Source organism: Euprymna scolopes, chromosome 17, assembly GCF_053919585.1.
Source record: "Euprymna scolopes isolate OS-2025 chromosome 17, ASM5391958v1, whole genome shotgun sequence".
NCBI classification, from domain to species: domain Eukaryota; kingdom Metazoa; phylum Mollusca; class Cephalopoda; order Sepiida; family Sepiolidae; genus Euprymna; species Euprymna scolopes.
The window spans coordinates 129,277,096-129,293,526 of NC_136498.1; the positions used below are offsets into that span (position 1 = coordinate 129,277,096).

Sequence of the window (16,431 nt, forward strand, 5' to 3'; positions counted from 1 at the left end):
TGAGGATTGGGATTTGTGGAACAAGTCGACAGACTTGGTTACAGCAGAACAGAGAGGGAAGGTAAGAGAGAAAAGGAAAGGAAGATTTTTGTTTGTATCAATGATAAGGTAAAGCCGTAACAATTACTCACTAATATGGCATCGAGAGGCCCACTCGAAACTACTGCATGGTCCAGAGTCGATTCACCAAATGGCAATACAGCAGTCCCAGTATTTTGCACCTCCTGATAGGACGGCCTCCTTAGTGGCTAATCCAAGGTTTGGGTCCCTGACTATCAGGCGGATAACGTCAGCCCAGATAAAACGTTTACCTCCTTACTAGTGACATGGCCACAAGGATAGACATAGGAACAGAAAATTTCCGACATCTCAGGCTACTGTTCGCGAAGTACTGTCGTCCTGGAGAGCAGCTTTTTCTTCACCCTTTGCCAGAAACATCACTCATTGGAAGTGAGTTAGCACCATTATTTATTAATATTAATACAGGATTACAATTGGTTAGGAAAACAATTTATAATCATTGAAAAAATTACACACTAAAAAATACAGACTTATATTAAAATTTATCATAATGTTTGCATGAAATTTAAAGTTGATGAACACAAACAGGCATGTAGTTGAAAAGAGGAGGGTAGGCAAAATAGACTGGTTTTCTTTTCAACTCTGTGCATCCGTACTTACCGATATGGAACGTTCGTATAATTTTTGCCATTTTTTAATTAAATTATTTTTCTATGTTCCTGTTTTTTAATTTAATTTTTTAAACTTTATTTTCCAAGATTATATGAACATTATTTTACGTTGATAACTATACGTTCTTGCGTGCAATGGAAATATTAGAATCTTATATGTAAAGATTACGTTAAAAATGTAAGCGTAAAAAAAATAGAAATAATTTTTGAAATTATAATTTTTTGTGTGAAAATATTAAATAAACAATGCTTAATTCAATGATAATATTAGTAGTTCGAGAAATTAATTTTTCTTCGAGTTATATCGAATTCATTAATACGGATTCAGGGGCTTTTTTCGTAATGTTCCTGCAAAAATTATTTTATATTTATTTTATTGTTACAAATTACGATACTTTATTTATATAAAAAAGCAAAAATAAATTCTTGCGTTTTTTATTTACTACTGAAACCCATAACTTTAGTAAAGGTATTTTTGTTTAAACAAAATAGTACATTTTCACTAAGATTAAAATAAAAATAGTTAGTTCATTATATTCCGCGACTATTATTTGATAAATACTGAAAATTTCATTAAAACTGGTTAATTTCCTGATTTTTGGTGAATTTTTAAGTAAAGGGATGGGTAAAAATGTTTATACATTTTGAGCATCGGCATTCATTTTGCCCGCACCTATGGCGGTTACCATAATGTAATTCTTGTTGGGTAGGTCACCATTTCGGCGGGTCCCCCTTTTGGGGAGTCGTCGAAATTAATAAGACGGGAGTAGAAACCGACCTGGGAATAATAATAAAGAAACAAAGGAACTTCCAGTCTGAAATACCGGTGTATTTTCTATTAATGGCATCAAGTTGTTGGACAGTCGACCTAACTCTACCAAGGGCATCTCGGTGTGAGCCGCTATCACCGGGGCAATTTACTTCGGCAGTGCGCGTATAAACTTATATCGCACTATCTCAGTGGCGTAGCTAGACCTTTTGCCGCCCGGGGCGGTAGTAAAATTTGCCCCCCCCCCGGACATTTGGGTGCCCGGAAAATTCGTCCTTAGAAAATTCGTCCATGGATAATTCGTTCATGGAAAATTCGTCTATTTTTTTCTAGGTAGGAAAACTGGTCCATTATTATCAATTTAACATTTATTCTGTAGTTGCTTAATTTTCATACCTTGCGAAAATTAGTTCTACGGTATCTAATTTTCCTAAATTCAATTTAATTAAAATTAAAATATGAAAACTGATTTTTAATATTTTTTATTCATTTGAGATTTTACCTGTTTTCCTTTTGTTTTAAGTAGATGGTGGGGGTTACCCGGGGTGATTTTGTCCGATCCCCCAGCTAGCAATTGTAAAGTTTACAAGGAGTTATAAAAAGTATGCTACAAAAACAAACGTTTGATACTTTCAAAGTCTTAGCCTCATGAATTGGACAGTAATAAAATTAATGAATTCAAACTTTCGCATCTAATGTTATTTCCTCTTTGATGTCGGTGTATATACACCCAAATATCCAACTTTCTTTTCGCACCTATTCGATAAAAATTTATATGAAAGTTCCCCTTTAAGTATGAATTTGTTAGCATTTTTTTCGATTTTCCCCTTTTACCATCTCAAAATGCCGCCCCCATGCCGACCCCCCCCCCGACGCTCAGAAAATAGGGACACATTTTTTCTGATTCCGATACCCCCCAAAATTCCGATTTTTTACAACCTTTTTGGTATAAAATTTCATATTTTTTTGTTAGCTTTTGTTTATTTTTATTTATTTATTCTACTTTCTATTTTTACTCTCTCAAAATGCCGCCCCCTGACATATGCCGCTCGCAAAATAGGGACACGTTTTGCGATTCCAATAACTACAAAAGTTCCCATTTTTTACAACCTTTTCGATATAAAATTTCAGATTTTTTGTTAGCATTTTTTCGATTTTCCCCTTTTACCATCTCAAAATGCCGCCCCCATGCCGCCCCCTGACGCTCAGAAAATAGGGACACATTTTTTCTGATTCCGATACTCCCCAAAATTCCGATTTTTTACAACCTTTTTGGTATAAAATTTCATATTTTTTGTTAACTTTTGTTTATTTTTATTTATTTATTCTATTTTCTATTTTTGCCCTCTCAAAATGCCGCCCCCTCAGGTGTGCCACCCGGGGCGCCCCCCCCCCTAGCTACGCCAGTGCACTATCTCGTCGCTTGTTCCTATTCTATTTGCAACTGTTAACATCTCCTGGAGGTATATTGATGGACAACCCGCCAACGTAGTGATCCTCATCAATTTCTCAAAGAGTTCATGTCTGGTCTGTTCGTAGATAGACAATACCGACTCCTTTAATTTAACATAATCTAACAAATGTAAAACCGCTGGCGGTATATTCGTCACTACATCAGGTGGCAATGCACTTATAATGGTATAAAATTTGGTCTCGTCTGTAGTAATATGTCGGAGATGGAACTGTGCTTCTAATATTGCAAACCATCCCTCGACACTAGTTTCCATAAATTGTGGGGGGTTTACGCTTACTTGTTGAGCATCCATTATGATTTTACTAATATTATTTATTTGAAAAAAAAATTGTATGATTATTTTTGTTATTATTATATCTTTTGTTAATATTTTTTGGAAGCCGTGACCAAAAGAAATGGCCGAGGGGGGACTAGGTATAATAGAAAGGAAGGAAAAGCGTTTACTCACCAGAGATTGAATTAACCGAGAGATTTGTGTTTCAAACTGTTATTGATAAAAAAAATTATATATATATATATATATATATATATATATATATATATATATATATATATATATATCTTCTTTTTTTTTTTTTAAAGAAATATATATAGTTCTGGTTATTGTCTTTGACAAAATCTGCGTTATTGTCCGGGCGAATTTCAACACGGGCTAATTTCCTCACGTTTTTAAGATAGCGACAATTATTTGTGTATGCGTGTTTGAAAGATTTTTTTATGTTTTTTTTGGGGGGGGGGCAAAAATTTTTGAATTTTGTAGAACTGCGTCTTACAATTAATTTTTTTTTTTTTTTTTTTTGTGTATTTATATATATTTTACAAGGTATCCGCCTTCGGACTTCTCAGGCCAGGTCCTATTTAAATCACGTAAATTACTCGGTAGGAATCACGTATTTTTTTTTTTTTTTTTTTTTTTGATAGCGTAAGTCGTGTCACAAAACAGTAAAAATATATTTTATCGGCACTTCCTTAGGCGGATTTATATATATTTACTTGTTTTTTTTTTTTGTGTGTGTGTGTGTGTGTGTGTGTGTGTGTGTGTGTGTGTGTGTGTGTGTGTGTGTGTGTGTGTGTGTGCGCGCGCACGCGCGTTTGTCCTCGGACTTTGCTGTTACGTCGTCATCGTTTGTCCGTGTTCATATGAACGTCGGGTGTTCACCAAATTATGGCGGTTACCATAATGTAATTCTTATTGGGTAGGTCACCATTTCGGCGGGTCCCCCTTTTGGAGAGTCGTCGAAATTAATGAGACAGGAGTAGAAACCGACCTGGGAATTTTGAGGAAAGGAGGAAGGAAGGAAGGAAGGAAGGAAGGAAGGGGAAAGGGAGGAGTAGAGAGAAAGAGACATATAATGGAGAAATAGTAGTCTTGGCTTCACTAAACACCTACGTTATTATATATTTTTGCGTTCTCGGAGACACTTGTTTATATTTGAGGTTCACCACAGAACGGCCAGTAGAGGCCATTTCTCATTCAAAGAAAAGGGGTTGATAACCGGTCTTAGTCACTGCAAGTCTTTTAAATTTCTCAATTCAGAAAGATACGTGGAGATGTAAACAACTTGATACCATGTATTTTAATTTTTTGTCAAACGCAATAATATAAACTGTTATAATAGAACTAAATTGTTCTGTATAATTTCCTTTCGAGGAAAATGAAGGCCTAATTTGCTGGCACGATAACTTTGTAATAATGTGTCTATGTCTTGCTTCCTGTACATATACAACTTTTTGAGAAAAATCAATCAAATTTGACGTGTGTGTGGCTGCAAAATTGATAGCAGTAATCTTTTTCAGTCTTTTATCTTTTGAGCTGTTCACTATTTCTGGAAAAAAAAAACCAACACAAAAAAGCAATTATTTGAAAACACTTATTTTTTTTAAATATTTTTGTGATGAATAAAACTGACTACTGTTTGGGTAAATTGAGAAAACTAATAAAATTTAATGGATAAATATTTATTCACCTAATGGATAAACTCGCTTGAATGCGCTCATCTCTCACATCCAATTCATCTGAGTTTATCATGAATATTATGATATTTTCCGGAAGTAGTGCAAAAGCACTATATTTTGAACTGTTTAAAACAGTAATTTGGATTTCAATTAACTGTTTTGTTTTCTGAATCATATTAAAATATATTGTTGTTGGTTAAAAAGTTATAGTCGATTTTGATCTCAAACCAACTGACTGCATACACTGGATGGTAAATTTGACCAGAATGTTTATCATAGAGTTTGAGGATGGACACCTCTAGTCCATAAACACATTAACCTTGTGGCCTATGTTAGCCATCTTGCTTAATTCAAGGGCCCAATTTTCTAAGCTGCATATATCTTAGGTTAATTTCTCGAGAAATGCCAATAGCATACCCAAAAAGTAGCCTCTGGTCTTCACACTTAAATTATTTGTTTCTTTTGCTGTCAGATAATGATGATCGGGAGGGACACTAATGTTTTAGAATTCTATTTGAGGCCAATCTTGATAATTATTAATACAAAGTTTCCACAAAGGACCAGTAAATGTTGTTAGGCTTTTTGTTGTTCCATCAATTAATTTAAAAATTGCTCTAAATGACAGTTCTTCTCGTGGAACCTGAAAATTGCAAAATTTGCATGTTTAATAATAGATTACATAATAAATACCAATATATTATTTCATTTTCCACAAAAAAAGAACATAATTGCAGGTGAATCTATAGAATTAATTTTACTTCCTTGTTAATTGGACAAGTGCAGACTATGTGCCTTTTTGACAATTTTCTGTCTTGCACTTTACTGCAAAGTCATCACATCTCGAGACAGGACATTTACAGCTACAAGAAAATATATCAAACAATCTGTCTAGCAGCTCCTTCATTCTTTTCACTTTGGATGCTGCAAGAGATTTCCTGTCAATCTGTTTGGCCTTATTACAGACAAATATATTGACCTTCTGTCCTATATAATGTTCCCCTAACAATGGCAATTGTGGATTAACTGCTTGCCAAATACTAATTAATTACTTAGCAATTAACTTAGAAATCTCACTATTTTTTAAGTAAGGATAAATAAATTGGATGACTTGTCGTGAAGTCGGGGGTGCTTTTTCATCCAAACGACAAGGTGGACCAGGAAATGTTGTGAACCACTTGTTAAAACTGAACGCCGTACTTTTACTGACATTCTCATCTGAAAAGTAAAATAAATAAATGAATTATAACTGAAGGAAACTATTTTAGGCTATCTTCCAGTTTCATGTGTAAAAATATAAGTGTAGTTATAAAAAATAATGAAAAACTTTGTAGACTTGAATTAGATGTATTAAAGAGAGAGGACCAAATCAAATCAGAGGCATAGTTGTGTTTAGTTCAGACATTTTTAGCTTCTTCTCCCATAACATGAATTTATCCATAAAGAGATGCATTCTTGCTGTAGCTGTGCCATTTTAAAAGAATGTTTAGTGTTTAAAGTTTGAAAAATTAGTGCTTGTGCATCTATGTTTCCATGCTATTTTTAATAGTATTTTCAAGTTAAATTTAATTTTTATGAAATTTTTGTTTATTAAATTGTTAGTTGAAATACAAAATAGTTACAACACAACCTCCTATCTTCGAATGTTAAGAATGGCTTTCTAAATAATAAAGTTATTTTAACACAATAACATAGATGTACAAATAACGAAAAACCTTTAAAGCAGTTTACTTATTTACTCGTATTAATCTTTGTGGGTTATCTGATTTTAAAACTATAATTTTAGAAGAAAAATGCTGCTTAAAAACGATTACTCCCTAAAAATAAAAGAAATAAAAGTTTGACACTAATTTTCTGCAAAGTATTTTTTATTAAGTAGAAAAACTTGAAAATTTACGTGGTTATGTTTCGTAAAGAATGTGTAGAATAAAATTGTATGGACTATTTTTTTTAATATAAAACTTGAGTATTACCATATTTTAATAAAAATTCAAATAGAATTTGATGTGAATATTAGGTTGGTGCAAAAATAATGTTTTTGACGTTCATTTGAACGTCAAAAAAATGATATTTTTGCACCAACCTAATAGAAATACAAATTAAAAAAGATAAAACAAGTATGTTTAAATTCACTGCAGACACTTGAAGTATAATAATACATATTTTAAATAAGTCTTGTTCGTTTTTCCTTTCGAAATAATTATGCCTAAATCGTAATGTTTTCAAATTAAATAATAAACAAACGTTAATCTTCAATATCAATACGAGCGTGTTTTGCGACGGTGAAATCTAAAATGTTTCCATCCAAAAAAGTTCCTGAAATGAAAAAAAAAAAAAAAAAAAAAAAGCGGACTCTGATCGCTATTATTTAAAAAAAAAAAAAAAAGGACCAAGTAAAGAATAGAGACCCCGTAACAGACGACGCCGCCTGGCGGTGCCAGGCGCACATTTCAACTAACACCGAAGATTCGACCTTGACATTGGCACAAGCACATGGCGTCGGTTGTTTTTAAACACATCAAATAGCAAAGATGCTCGAATATTCGCCAGTATTTTTTTTTAAAATATATTTAGAAAACTTTTGAAGATTTAAAAGAAAAAGTATATATTTACAAAACATTTTTTTTAAGTAAGTAACAAAACGAACGTATTTAAATAAAAGATATTTTAATAAATGGGTGTCTCTTTCTGTTTCGGATTTTTGCGACCAAGATTGATTTTTATGTACTGTGTTTTGTGGGGGTGGGGGTCTGTGTGCGTTTTTAAGACAATTAAATATTTATTTAATTATTCTTTAAAATATTTACTTCAGCGACAATTAATATATATTTTTCAAATAATATTTTTAAATATTACATTTTTACGAATATTCGCGAGCAAGATTTTTTTTTTAAATAAAAGATATTTAAATAAATGGGTGTCTTTCTGAGTGCGTTTTTTTTTTTAAATAAAAATAAAAATTATAAAAAGATTTCTATCTTGTGATACTACATTTCATCTTCATAAAAATAAAAGTTATAAAAAGATATGTGAATAAAATAATATATTTTTTTTATCTCGATTGTTTATACTTGTGATTTTATTATGCATAAAAAATTGCCTCGGCCTAAAAGGATTTCTCCTTCACTGACCACCGACATACATCGCACTGTAAATAAATATTGAATTGCATTAAAAACGTACAAAAAAAAATGGCCCAAACCGTATAGAATTAACCTTTTTTTATAAGTTTTATTCAAACAGTCTTTATTTGAACTTAATGGACTGTTGTTTTTTTTTTGTTTTGTTTTTTTGTTTTTTTACTTATTAACTGTTTTATTCTTTTTATCAAACAAAAATAGAACTTTTATAATGAAATATATATTATGGACTGCTTTTCAAACATCGAAATTTTAAAATTAAAGTTTTATTTAAAACAAAAAAAAAGACGAGATATTTTTTTCACCATTTATTACTTTGAAATTTTATTCAACAATGAAATGATAAAAAAAACTTTTCGTTAAATATATATTTTTTTTAATTATTATAAAATATCTATAAAGTCTATTTTTATGTCTGTAAAAGTTTGTTGAAAGTTCAAATAAAGTGTATAATTTAATTGAAAAAAAAACACCTCGTCTTTTTTTTAATAAAACTAACTTTAATTTTAAAATTTCGAAACAGTCCATAATATATATGTTATTATAAAAGTTCTATTTTTGTTTGATAAAAAGAATAAAATAGTTATTAAAAAGTTCTGTAAATATAGGCACCGCCAAAAATGGCCGCAAAATCAAGTTGTTGTTGTTTTTTAAAACTAAATTACATTTATTAAAATCCATTATTTCTGAGTAACTTTTTTTTTCCAGAAAGATAAAACCCTGAATTTTATCATATAGAAAACAGAATAATGTAAAACTTTTTCTACTATTTTTAATTCAATTTTAAATGTTAAATTTTCCAAAAAAGTTAACAATTGACATTTTTTGTCTTGCACAAAAAACGTACTTAAATATTTAAAAAAAAAAAAAAAGGGTTTTTGAAATAATTAATTTATTTATTTATTGTCTAACTAAGATTTAGGATGATTTTCTAAGAGAATATGCAAAAATATTATAATATAAGTACCTGAATTTCAAATAATTCCACTTATTCATAACGTAACCAGATATTTCGCGTCGACGTAGAGTTCAGATCGACTCTGTTTACGTTGTCGTTTGATAAGAAGAAAACTATGGAAGACCAAACAGGCCAAAAAAACTTATTTTTCAGTGACGAAAATTTCAATGTATTATTAAGCTGAGGCTGGCCAGTACCAGATGGGTGACCATTTGTATGAGTTTGGTTTTTAATGTGTATGTGTGTGGGGGCCAGGCTCCCCAAAATGGGGGGGGGCAATTTAAAGCAGAATAAAAAAAAATTATTTCAGCGCGTTTGGTCCACCGTAGTCGAAAGGCGGCAAACGTTTTCAAACGGGATCGAAAAAAATGATGCTATTTTTAACACAAAGGGCACAATATTTATCGAATTTTTTTTTTTTGTATCGATTATTCAAAGCATGCCCTGTTTAATAATGGTCATGCATTATTCGGCTCGCTAAAAAAAAATTGTTAATTTATTTATCCAAAATTTTAAAATGGCTTTTTTCGTATAAATATTTTTAAAAAAATTTGTTTGTTTTGCTTAACTTAAATTAATTATTTTACTTAACATATTCACCGAATTTCACACTTCAAAACTCAAAAGCGGGATAATTAAACACAATCGAAGTTCTGATATTCAGACGTCAAAATAAGGTATGCAAACAATTTTTTTTTTTTTTAATCTATAATTCTGTCCCTTACAACAACACAATATGTTTTGTTCAGTTTCAGATGATTATTTTAAGCATATTTGTTCCCACTTCAAAACAAGGGGGGGTTGTAAGCAAAAAAATATATATATATAAATATCGTTTATGAAAAATAAGTACACTGTTATAAAGTTCATTCTTCTCCTAATAATCGCTGAAAATTTCGTATTGATCGGATAATTACCTAATTTTTGGTAGATTTATAAAAAGACGGTCCGTCAAAAAGTACTGACCTGCCCCCCCCCCCAGTTTTGGCGGTGCCTATGTAAATATATTAAACACGTACTCAGAAAGACACCCATTTCTTGAAATATCTTTTATTTTAAAAAAAATCTTGCTCGCGAATATTCGTAAAAATGTAATATTTAAAAATATTATTTTGAAAATATATTAATTGTCGCTTAAGTTAATGTTTTAAAGAATAAATATTGAATTGTCTTAAAAACCCACACAGAACCCCCCACCCACCCTCACAAAACACGGTACATAAAAATCAATCTTGGTCGCAAAAATCCGAAACAGAAAGAGACACCTGTTTATTTAAATATCTTTTATTTAAATACGTTCGTTTTGTTACTTATTTTAAAAAAAAAATGTTTTGTAAATATATACTTTTTCTTTTAAATCTTCAAAGGTTTTGTAAATATATTTTTTTAAAAATGCTGGCGAATATTCGAGCATGTTTGCTATTTGATGTGTTTAAAAACAACCGACGCCATGTGCTTGTGCCAATGTCAAGGTCGAATCACCGGTGTTCGTTGAAATGTGCGCCTGGCACCGCCAGGCGGCGTCGTCTGTTACGGGATATCTATTCTTTACTTGGTCCCAAAAAAAAAAAAAAAAAAAAAAAAACAGCATAATTTTGCCTTTACACTTTATATTTATTTTATTAATTCATTATCCTCACTCATTTTATTTAAAAATGTAGTTCAAAACATTTTAAATAATGATTCCATTTTCTTAACAGTACGGATTGTTTTGATGACGGGACGTTCTTGACAATTCACAAAAAAAACTTTTAATAGCTTCAATTTTTCAACTTTTAAAGTCATTTCCTCAACGTAAGATAACGATTTTGAAAAAAATATATTTCGTGTAGAGGTCTTTTCTATGCCAAACACCAACTATCATCAACATTGCCTTGCCACGCCGGGGTTGGGGTTCCAAAATCGACCTGCCCTACTGTTCAGTGGTAGTTCGACTAATCCAAATTATAATGAAATGTTCAGTCGTAAAAAAAAATTCGACAAGCAAAAGAGAAATTGACAAATGAAATTCGAACAAGCCTTAAATATTGACAAAAATGATCTAAACTTGATAAGAAAACAATTCGACACAATTATTAACTAATGAACGGACATTTTTACACGAGGAAGAAAATAATGATTACACCGTGTTATGATGACTTAAATTCATTGCTCCCTAGCAGTTGGTCTTCTTTTTAAATAATTTCACATTTAAATGAAAGGTAAGGTTTCTTTTTATACATTAAAAAGAAAATTCATTCGATAACTTTTCAAAGCGTATTGAGGTTATATGAGAAAATAAAGCTGTGTATGCGTTACAAATGTTTTTTTTCTGTTTCTTATGTTATACATTAAGCAAGCACCTCCAAAAGTCACCACAGAGAATCTCCCCTATATGTAAAACGATATAGCTTTATGGTACTCCTGCAGTATTTTACCCACCGATTTCACGATCTTAGCCGAGCGTTGACGAACGCTTTCGGCGTTAACGCCGACGAAAGCCGAGAATTCGGAGCTACGGTGCAAGAACGCTAAAAGTATGTGAATAGCAACAACATTACAAGGAAAAGATATTACACACACACAACAAAATGGATAAAATTAATACAAAAAATTTGGATAAAATAAATCACAAACACTTACCGTAAGTTTTTTTAAAGTAAAATAAATTTATTTTGTTGAATATTTTCTTTTTTTGGTTCATTTTGTTTTCTGATAGCTTTTTTTTGGGGGGGGGGGTAAGCAACAGTAATAAACACTTCAATGTTTTTTTTTGTTTGTTTGTTTTTAACAAAACGTTATTAAACAGTAACAACAATGTTTTTTTTTTGTTTTTTTTCAGTAATGTTTGTAGGGGGGGGGACAACAATTACTGTTTATCTTTAGTTCCGACTGGAAGATTTTCTACTGACTGTAGAGAGGCAAAGTAGGGAGCAAAGGGTTTTCAGAGGATGTGGAAAGAAGCTCCTTCCCAAACCGGGTAGCCTTCCTTCCGCGATTTGATTTATTATGGAGACAAAAGGGTTGTGTCCAAATTTTTGTCTCCACATAAATTCGCATAAATATGTTTCCAACAGCTCCCAGTTTTTTGGGGTTTTTTATCGCTAAATTAAATAGCTGAAATGAAAGGCTGTGTATTTTTACTTTGAACAATAAAATAACTGAAATGAAACGCTATGTGCGTAATTTCAATGAAAATTATTCGTCTGCTGCGCGTTCGTTTGAAGCGCCCGTATTTGCTGATAGAGTATCGTACCGCTCGCCATGTTCCGGTGTTTTCCGACGGATGTCGATCAACGCTCGGCTAAGATCGTGAAATCGGTGGGTAAAATACTGCAGGAGTACCAGCTTTATTATAAATTAATATTATCAATATAATTTTTGTACCATTTAAAAGAAGGGCAAAATAAACCAGTAATAATTAAAAAAAAATCTTTTCATCGTACGAAAATAATGAAATTGCGAGACGAAAATCGTGTTTACATAATTGGCGCTTTAAAATAACGTTCCCATGTTGTAAGCGTTTCGAACGTGAAAACATACCCGTCTTAATAAATCTAGTAAAAATCTACTAATCGTCAGATTTTCGTGAAATTTTCGATACTTATCCATTTTAGAATGAAATTACATATAAAATGCAATTTCCGTAAAATATACGAGGGAAAAAACTTTTTTTAGTGCCCCCCCCCATTTTATCGAAATTTGAACAAAATATGTTTAAATCTATCGAAATTTCTATTTATTATGAAACATACGAGTTCAAATAAGTAAAAAATATTTATTTAAAAAAAAAAAATTAAATACACATATTGAACAAAAACTAGGGTAAAATCCATTGAAAGCGGTCGGTGGTTGGTTCTATGAGAAAATAAAGCTGTGTACGCATTATAAATGTTTCTTTTCTGTGTCTTATGTTATACATTAGTACATTAGGGGTCATTTCGAGTTAAAAGTTTATTTACTGCACTCATCTGGACTAAAGAAAATCATGATTTAAATGTGTATGTCTCGTCTAAATAACTAACGATAATTCTCTGATATGGCCGACAAGACGGATTATCAAAAAGTCAGATCGAGCGTACCGGAAAACGAAATGAGATCAAATGAGGTCTCATTTCGTTAGTCTCATTTCGTTTTTCGGTACGCGGTACGGACGCTCGATCTGATTTTTTGATCACCCGTCTTGTCGGCCATATTAGATATTCATCGTTAGTTATTTAGACGAGACATACACATTTAAATAATGATTTTCTCTAGTCCAGATGAGTGCAGTAAATAAACTTTTAACTCGAAATGACCCCTAATGTACTAATGTATAACATAAGACACAGAAAAGAAACATTTATAATGCGTACACAGCTTTATTTTCTCATAGAACCACCGACCGCTTTCAATGGATTTTACCAAAACTAGGTACGGGCAAAATTGGGTGGATAAAGATAGGGGGGCCTAGTTTTGAAAGCCGATTAATCATTAATTTTAAGGAATTTTGTGTTCGTAAAGTTTTTTTTTGTTTTATTTTTCAGGAAAAAAATTTTAAAAAATTTTAACAATTTTTTGGTGTTTTTTGAGTTTTTTTGTTCAAAGAAAGGTTCAATACTTTCTAGGAATTTTTTTTAGGGAAACCTGAAAAAATAGAAACGTTGAAACAAAACAATTTTTTTTCTTTTTGTTTTTTGGGTTTTTTTTTTTAAGGCAAAACATGGAAACTAGAAAAAGAAAGAAAACTGGGTGAGATTGTTTATTTCTTTGTGTTTTTTTATTCAAAACAATTTTTTTTGTGTGTTTTTGTTTATTGGGGGGGGATTTTTTTTTTAAGGAAAAACCTGGAAACTAGAAAAAGAAAGAAAACTGGATGGAATATATTTTTTTTTCATTTTAAAACAGATGTTGTTTCCTCAGACCGTTGGCGGGCATCATCACACAATGCCAAAGTGGATGCAGAGGTGATAGCGGACATGCAAGGAAGCTTGTCATCAACCGGGTAGCTTTCAGCAATGTGAGCTAATATGGAGACAAACGGAGCATTACCAAATGTTTGCCTCCACATAAACTCTAGGAGATATGTGTCCAAAAGCTCCCGATTGGCCCCACATTCTACTTTGTTGCATTGTTTTGCTTCCTTTCACATTCGCTCCACATGATTCATTGTAGCCTTCATTTCAAATGGCGATACCCCTCTTACCCCACTTTGTTGTATGCCTTCCAACAGTCTGATACGACTCTGGTCCCCGGCAGAATATATTGTTTTATTAATGGAAGGAGGGTTTCGGCATTCGGGTTTGGTACACTCACCAAGAAACCCTCTTTTTCGGCAGGGGTCGTATCCATCGAAGACCCAGACCGGTGTGAGTAACCTGCCGATGTTATGCTTCCTACGGTTAAACAAAGCCTCATCTATCTCCGCCGTATGGCCTGGCCACCCCCCTATCTGCCAGTGATTCCTTAGAAAATATTCCCCGTCTTAAGAAATTCTTCCAGTCAGCAATGGTGTGCGTCGAGCGAATTCCACATCCACGCTGGGTTTTAAGTTTTTGTTAGGTACGTGTAAAATGAATGCTCAAAATGTATTAACATTTTGACTCCTCCCTTTACTTAAAAATGTACTAAAAATCAGGAAATTAACCAATTTTGGTACTTATGCATAAAGTGATCTGGACGTAACTCAGCACATGCTTGGCTTTCCCCGGAACTTGGCGTCAACAGCCGAGTGTTGCTGAAGAAATTAAGCCATTTGACGTAACATAAAGCTGATCCAATGACAATGTAGCGTGATGGTTTTCCAAGCGGCGCACGTTTGCAAAAATCAAAGCAGCAGACGACAATCATGAAGAGGAAGAAAAGAAAACATGTTAGTTTAAAAAAAGAAAAAAACACACCATTTGCATACTTTCATGTAAGGAAAAAAAAACATGAATTTTACAGAATTAGCTGAGCAGTTAAAAACACCAGCGGGAGTCCTGGAATTTTGTCAGTATAGGGAATTACTAGCACGAATAAGAACGTGTACCTCTTGTTGACATAGATGCACTCTTATTGCAAGAAGCAAAGCGATAGCTATGCCTGGAGGTGCCAGGCTGGCAAATGCTGAACGTTTCCATCGATCTGGACAAGAACTTTTTTCGCAAAGTCTAGGCTGGCAATTGCCATAATAGTAAAACTGATCTACTTGTGGGCGTTCGAGAGAGCAAAAAGAGATCTGACTCGATCTAACTTTTTGATCACCCGTCGGTCTATTGAACGGCTGCGATATCTCATATTCTTTATTAGCTATTTACACGAGACATACACATTTTAATCATGATTTTCTCTAGTTCAGATGGGTAAAGTAAATAAACTTTTAACTCGAAATGACCCCTAATGTACTAATGTATAACATAAGAAATAGAAAATAAACATTTGTAATGCGTACACAGCTTTATTTTTTCACATAACCTCAATATGCTTTGAAGGGATTTTACCCTTTTAAAGTAATTTTAAACATTAAAAAAGTTTATTCTTTTTGCAATCCATCTCTCTCTCTCTCTCTCTCTCTCTCTCTCTCTATATATATATATATATATATATATATATATATATATATATATACATAAGTGAATTTAGTTTACAAACAAATGGCTATGTGTAGCCATTTGTTTGTAAACTAAATTCACTTATTTTGGCTCTGTCTAAACATTGAGCACTCTTTTGGGTGACACACTTATATATTTTGTTTTGAACAAAGAAATAATTAATACCAATACATAATTTAGAAATTTGTTTTATGATTTGAAACGGTTAAATTTCAAATCTAGAATTTTTGTCATATGCAAAACAAAGAATACATTTTAATAAGTATATTTCCTTAACCGATGAGTTTTCGATGTTTCTTCATCTCCTCAGAGGAAAAACATTAGTAAATATTATAAATGGTTTGCACCTAATTTGCTGAAGGTAATAAACATAGAAAATTATAATTAAAAGTTTGTAAATCATAGAATAAGGGAAATTAGATATTGGTGCAGAATGAAAAATATTTTGTAAGACTGATAATCACTGGATTTGCATACCAGTAGATTTATTGCATTTCATTATTCTGAAGTATATATATATATATATATATATATATATATATATATATATATATATATATATATATATATATTGATTCTGCCATGCTTTATAACAGACCTTAATAAAAAATATTAAATCTCTGAATAAAAAAAATGTCCTAAAATGATATTATTCAATCTGATATTCAGATTTTTGTCACAAATGTGTTTATTTAAGTAAAACTTTTGTGATATCTGAGAAAATAATGTTTACCATAAACACAATCATTTAATTCCAAATTGATCGAGTGATTAGACAATTTAGCACAAGAAGCGCTGCTTTTTCAGTATTTAATTGTTTTTATATTTTAAACAATTCTTACTTGTGGATATTCATAAATATTCTAATTAAATAAACTTTTCCTTTTTTTTACA

General features: G+C 31.8%; 1 long non-coding RNA gene across 1 annotated transcript in view; it reads left to right on the plus strand.

Annotated features, from left to right (window-relative positions):
- The first annotated feature begins 10,560 nt into the window (after window positions 1-10,560).
- LOC145296980 (uncharacterized) overlaps window positions 10,561-16,431 on the plus strand; it is a 37,888-nt gene continuing 32,017 nt past the window's right edge. Inside the window, exon 1 of the long non-coding RNA XR_013870098.1 lies at window positions 10,561-11,187. This is a non-coding gene — a long non-coding RNA (uncharacterized LOC145296980). The remainder of the gene's footprint in view (window positions 11,188-16,431) is intronic.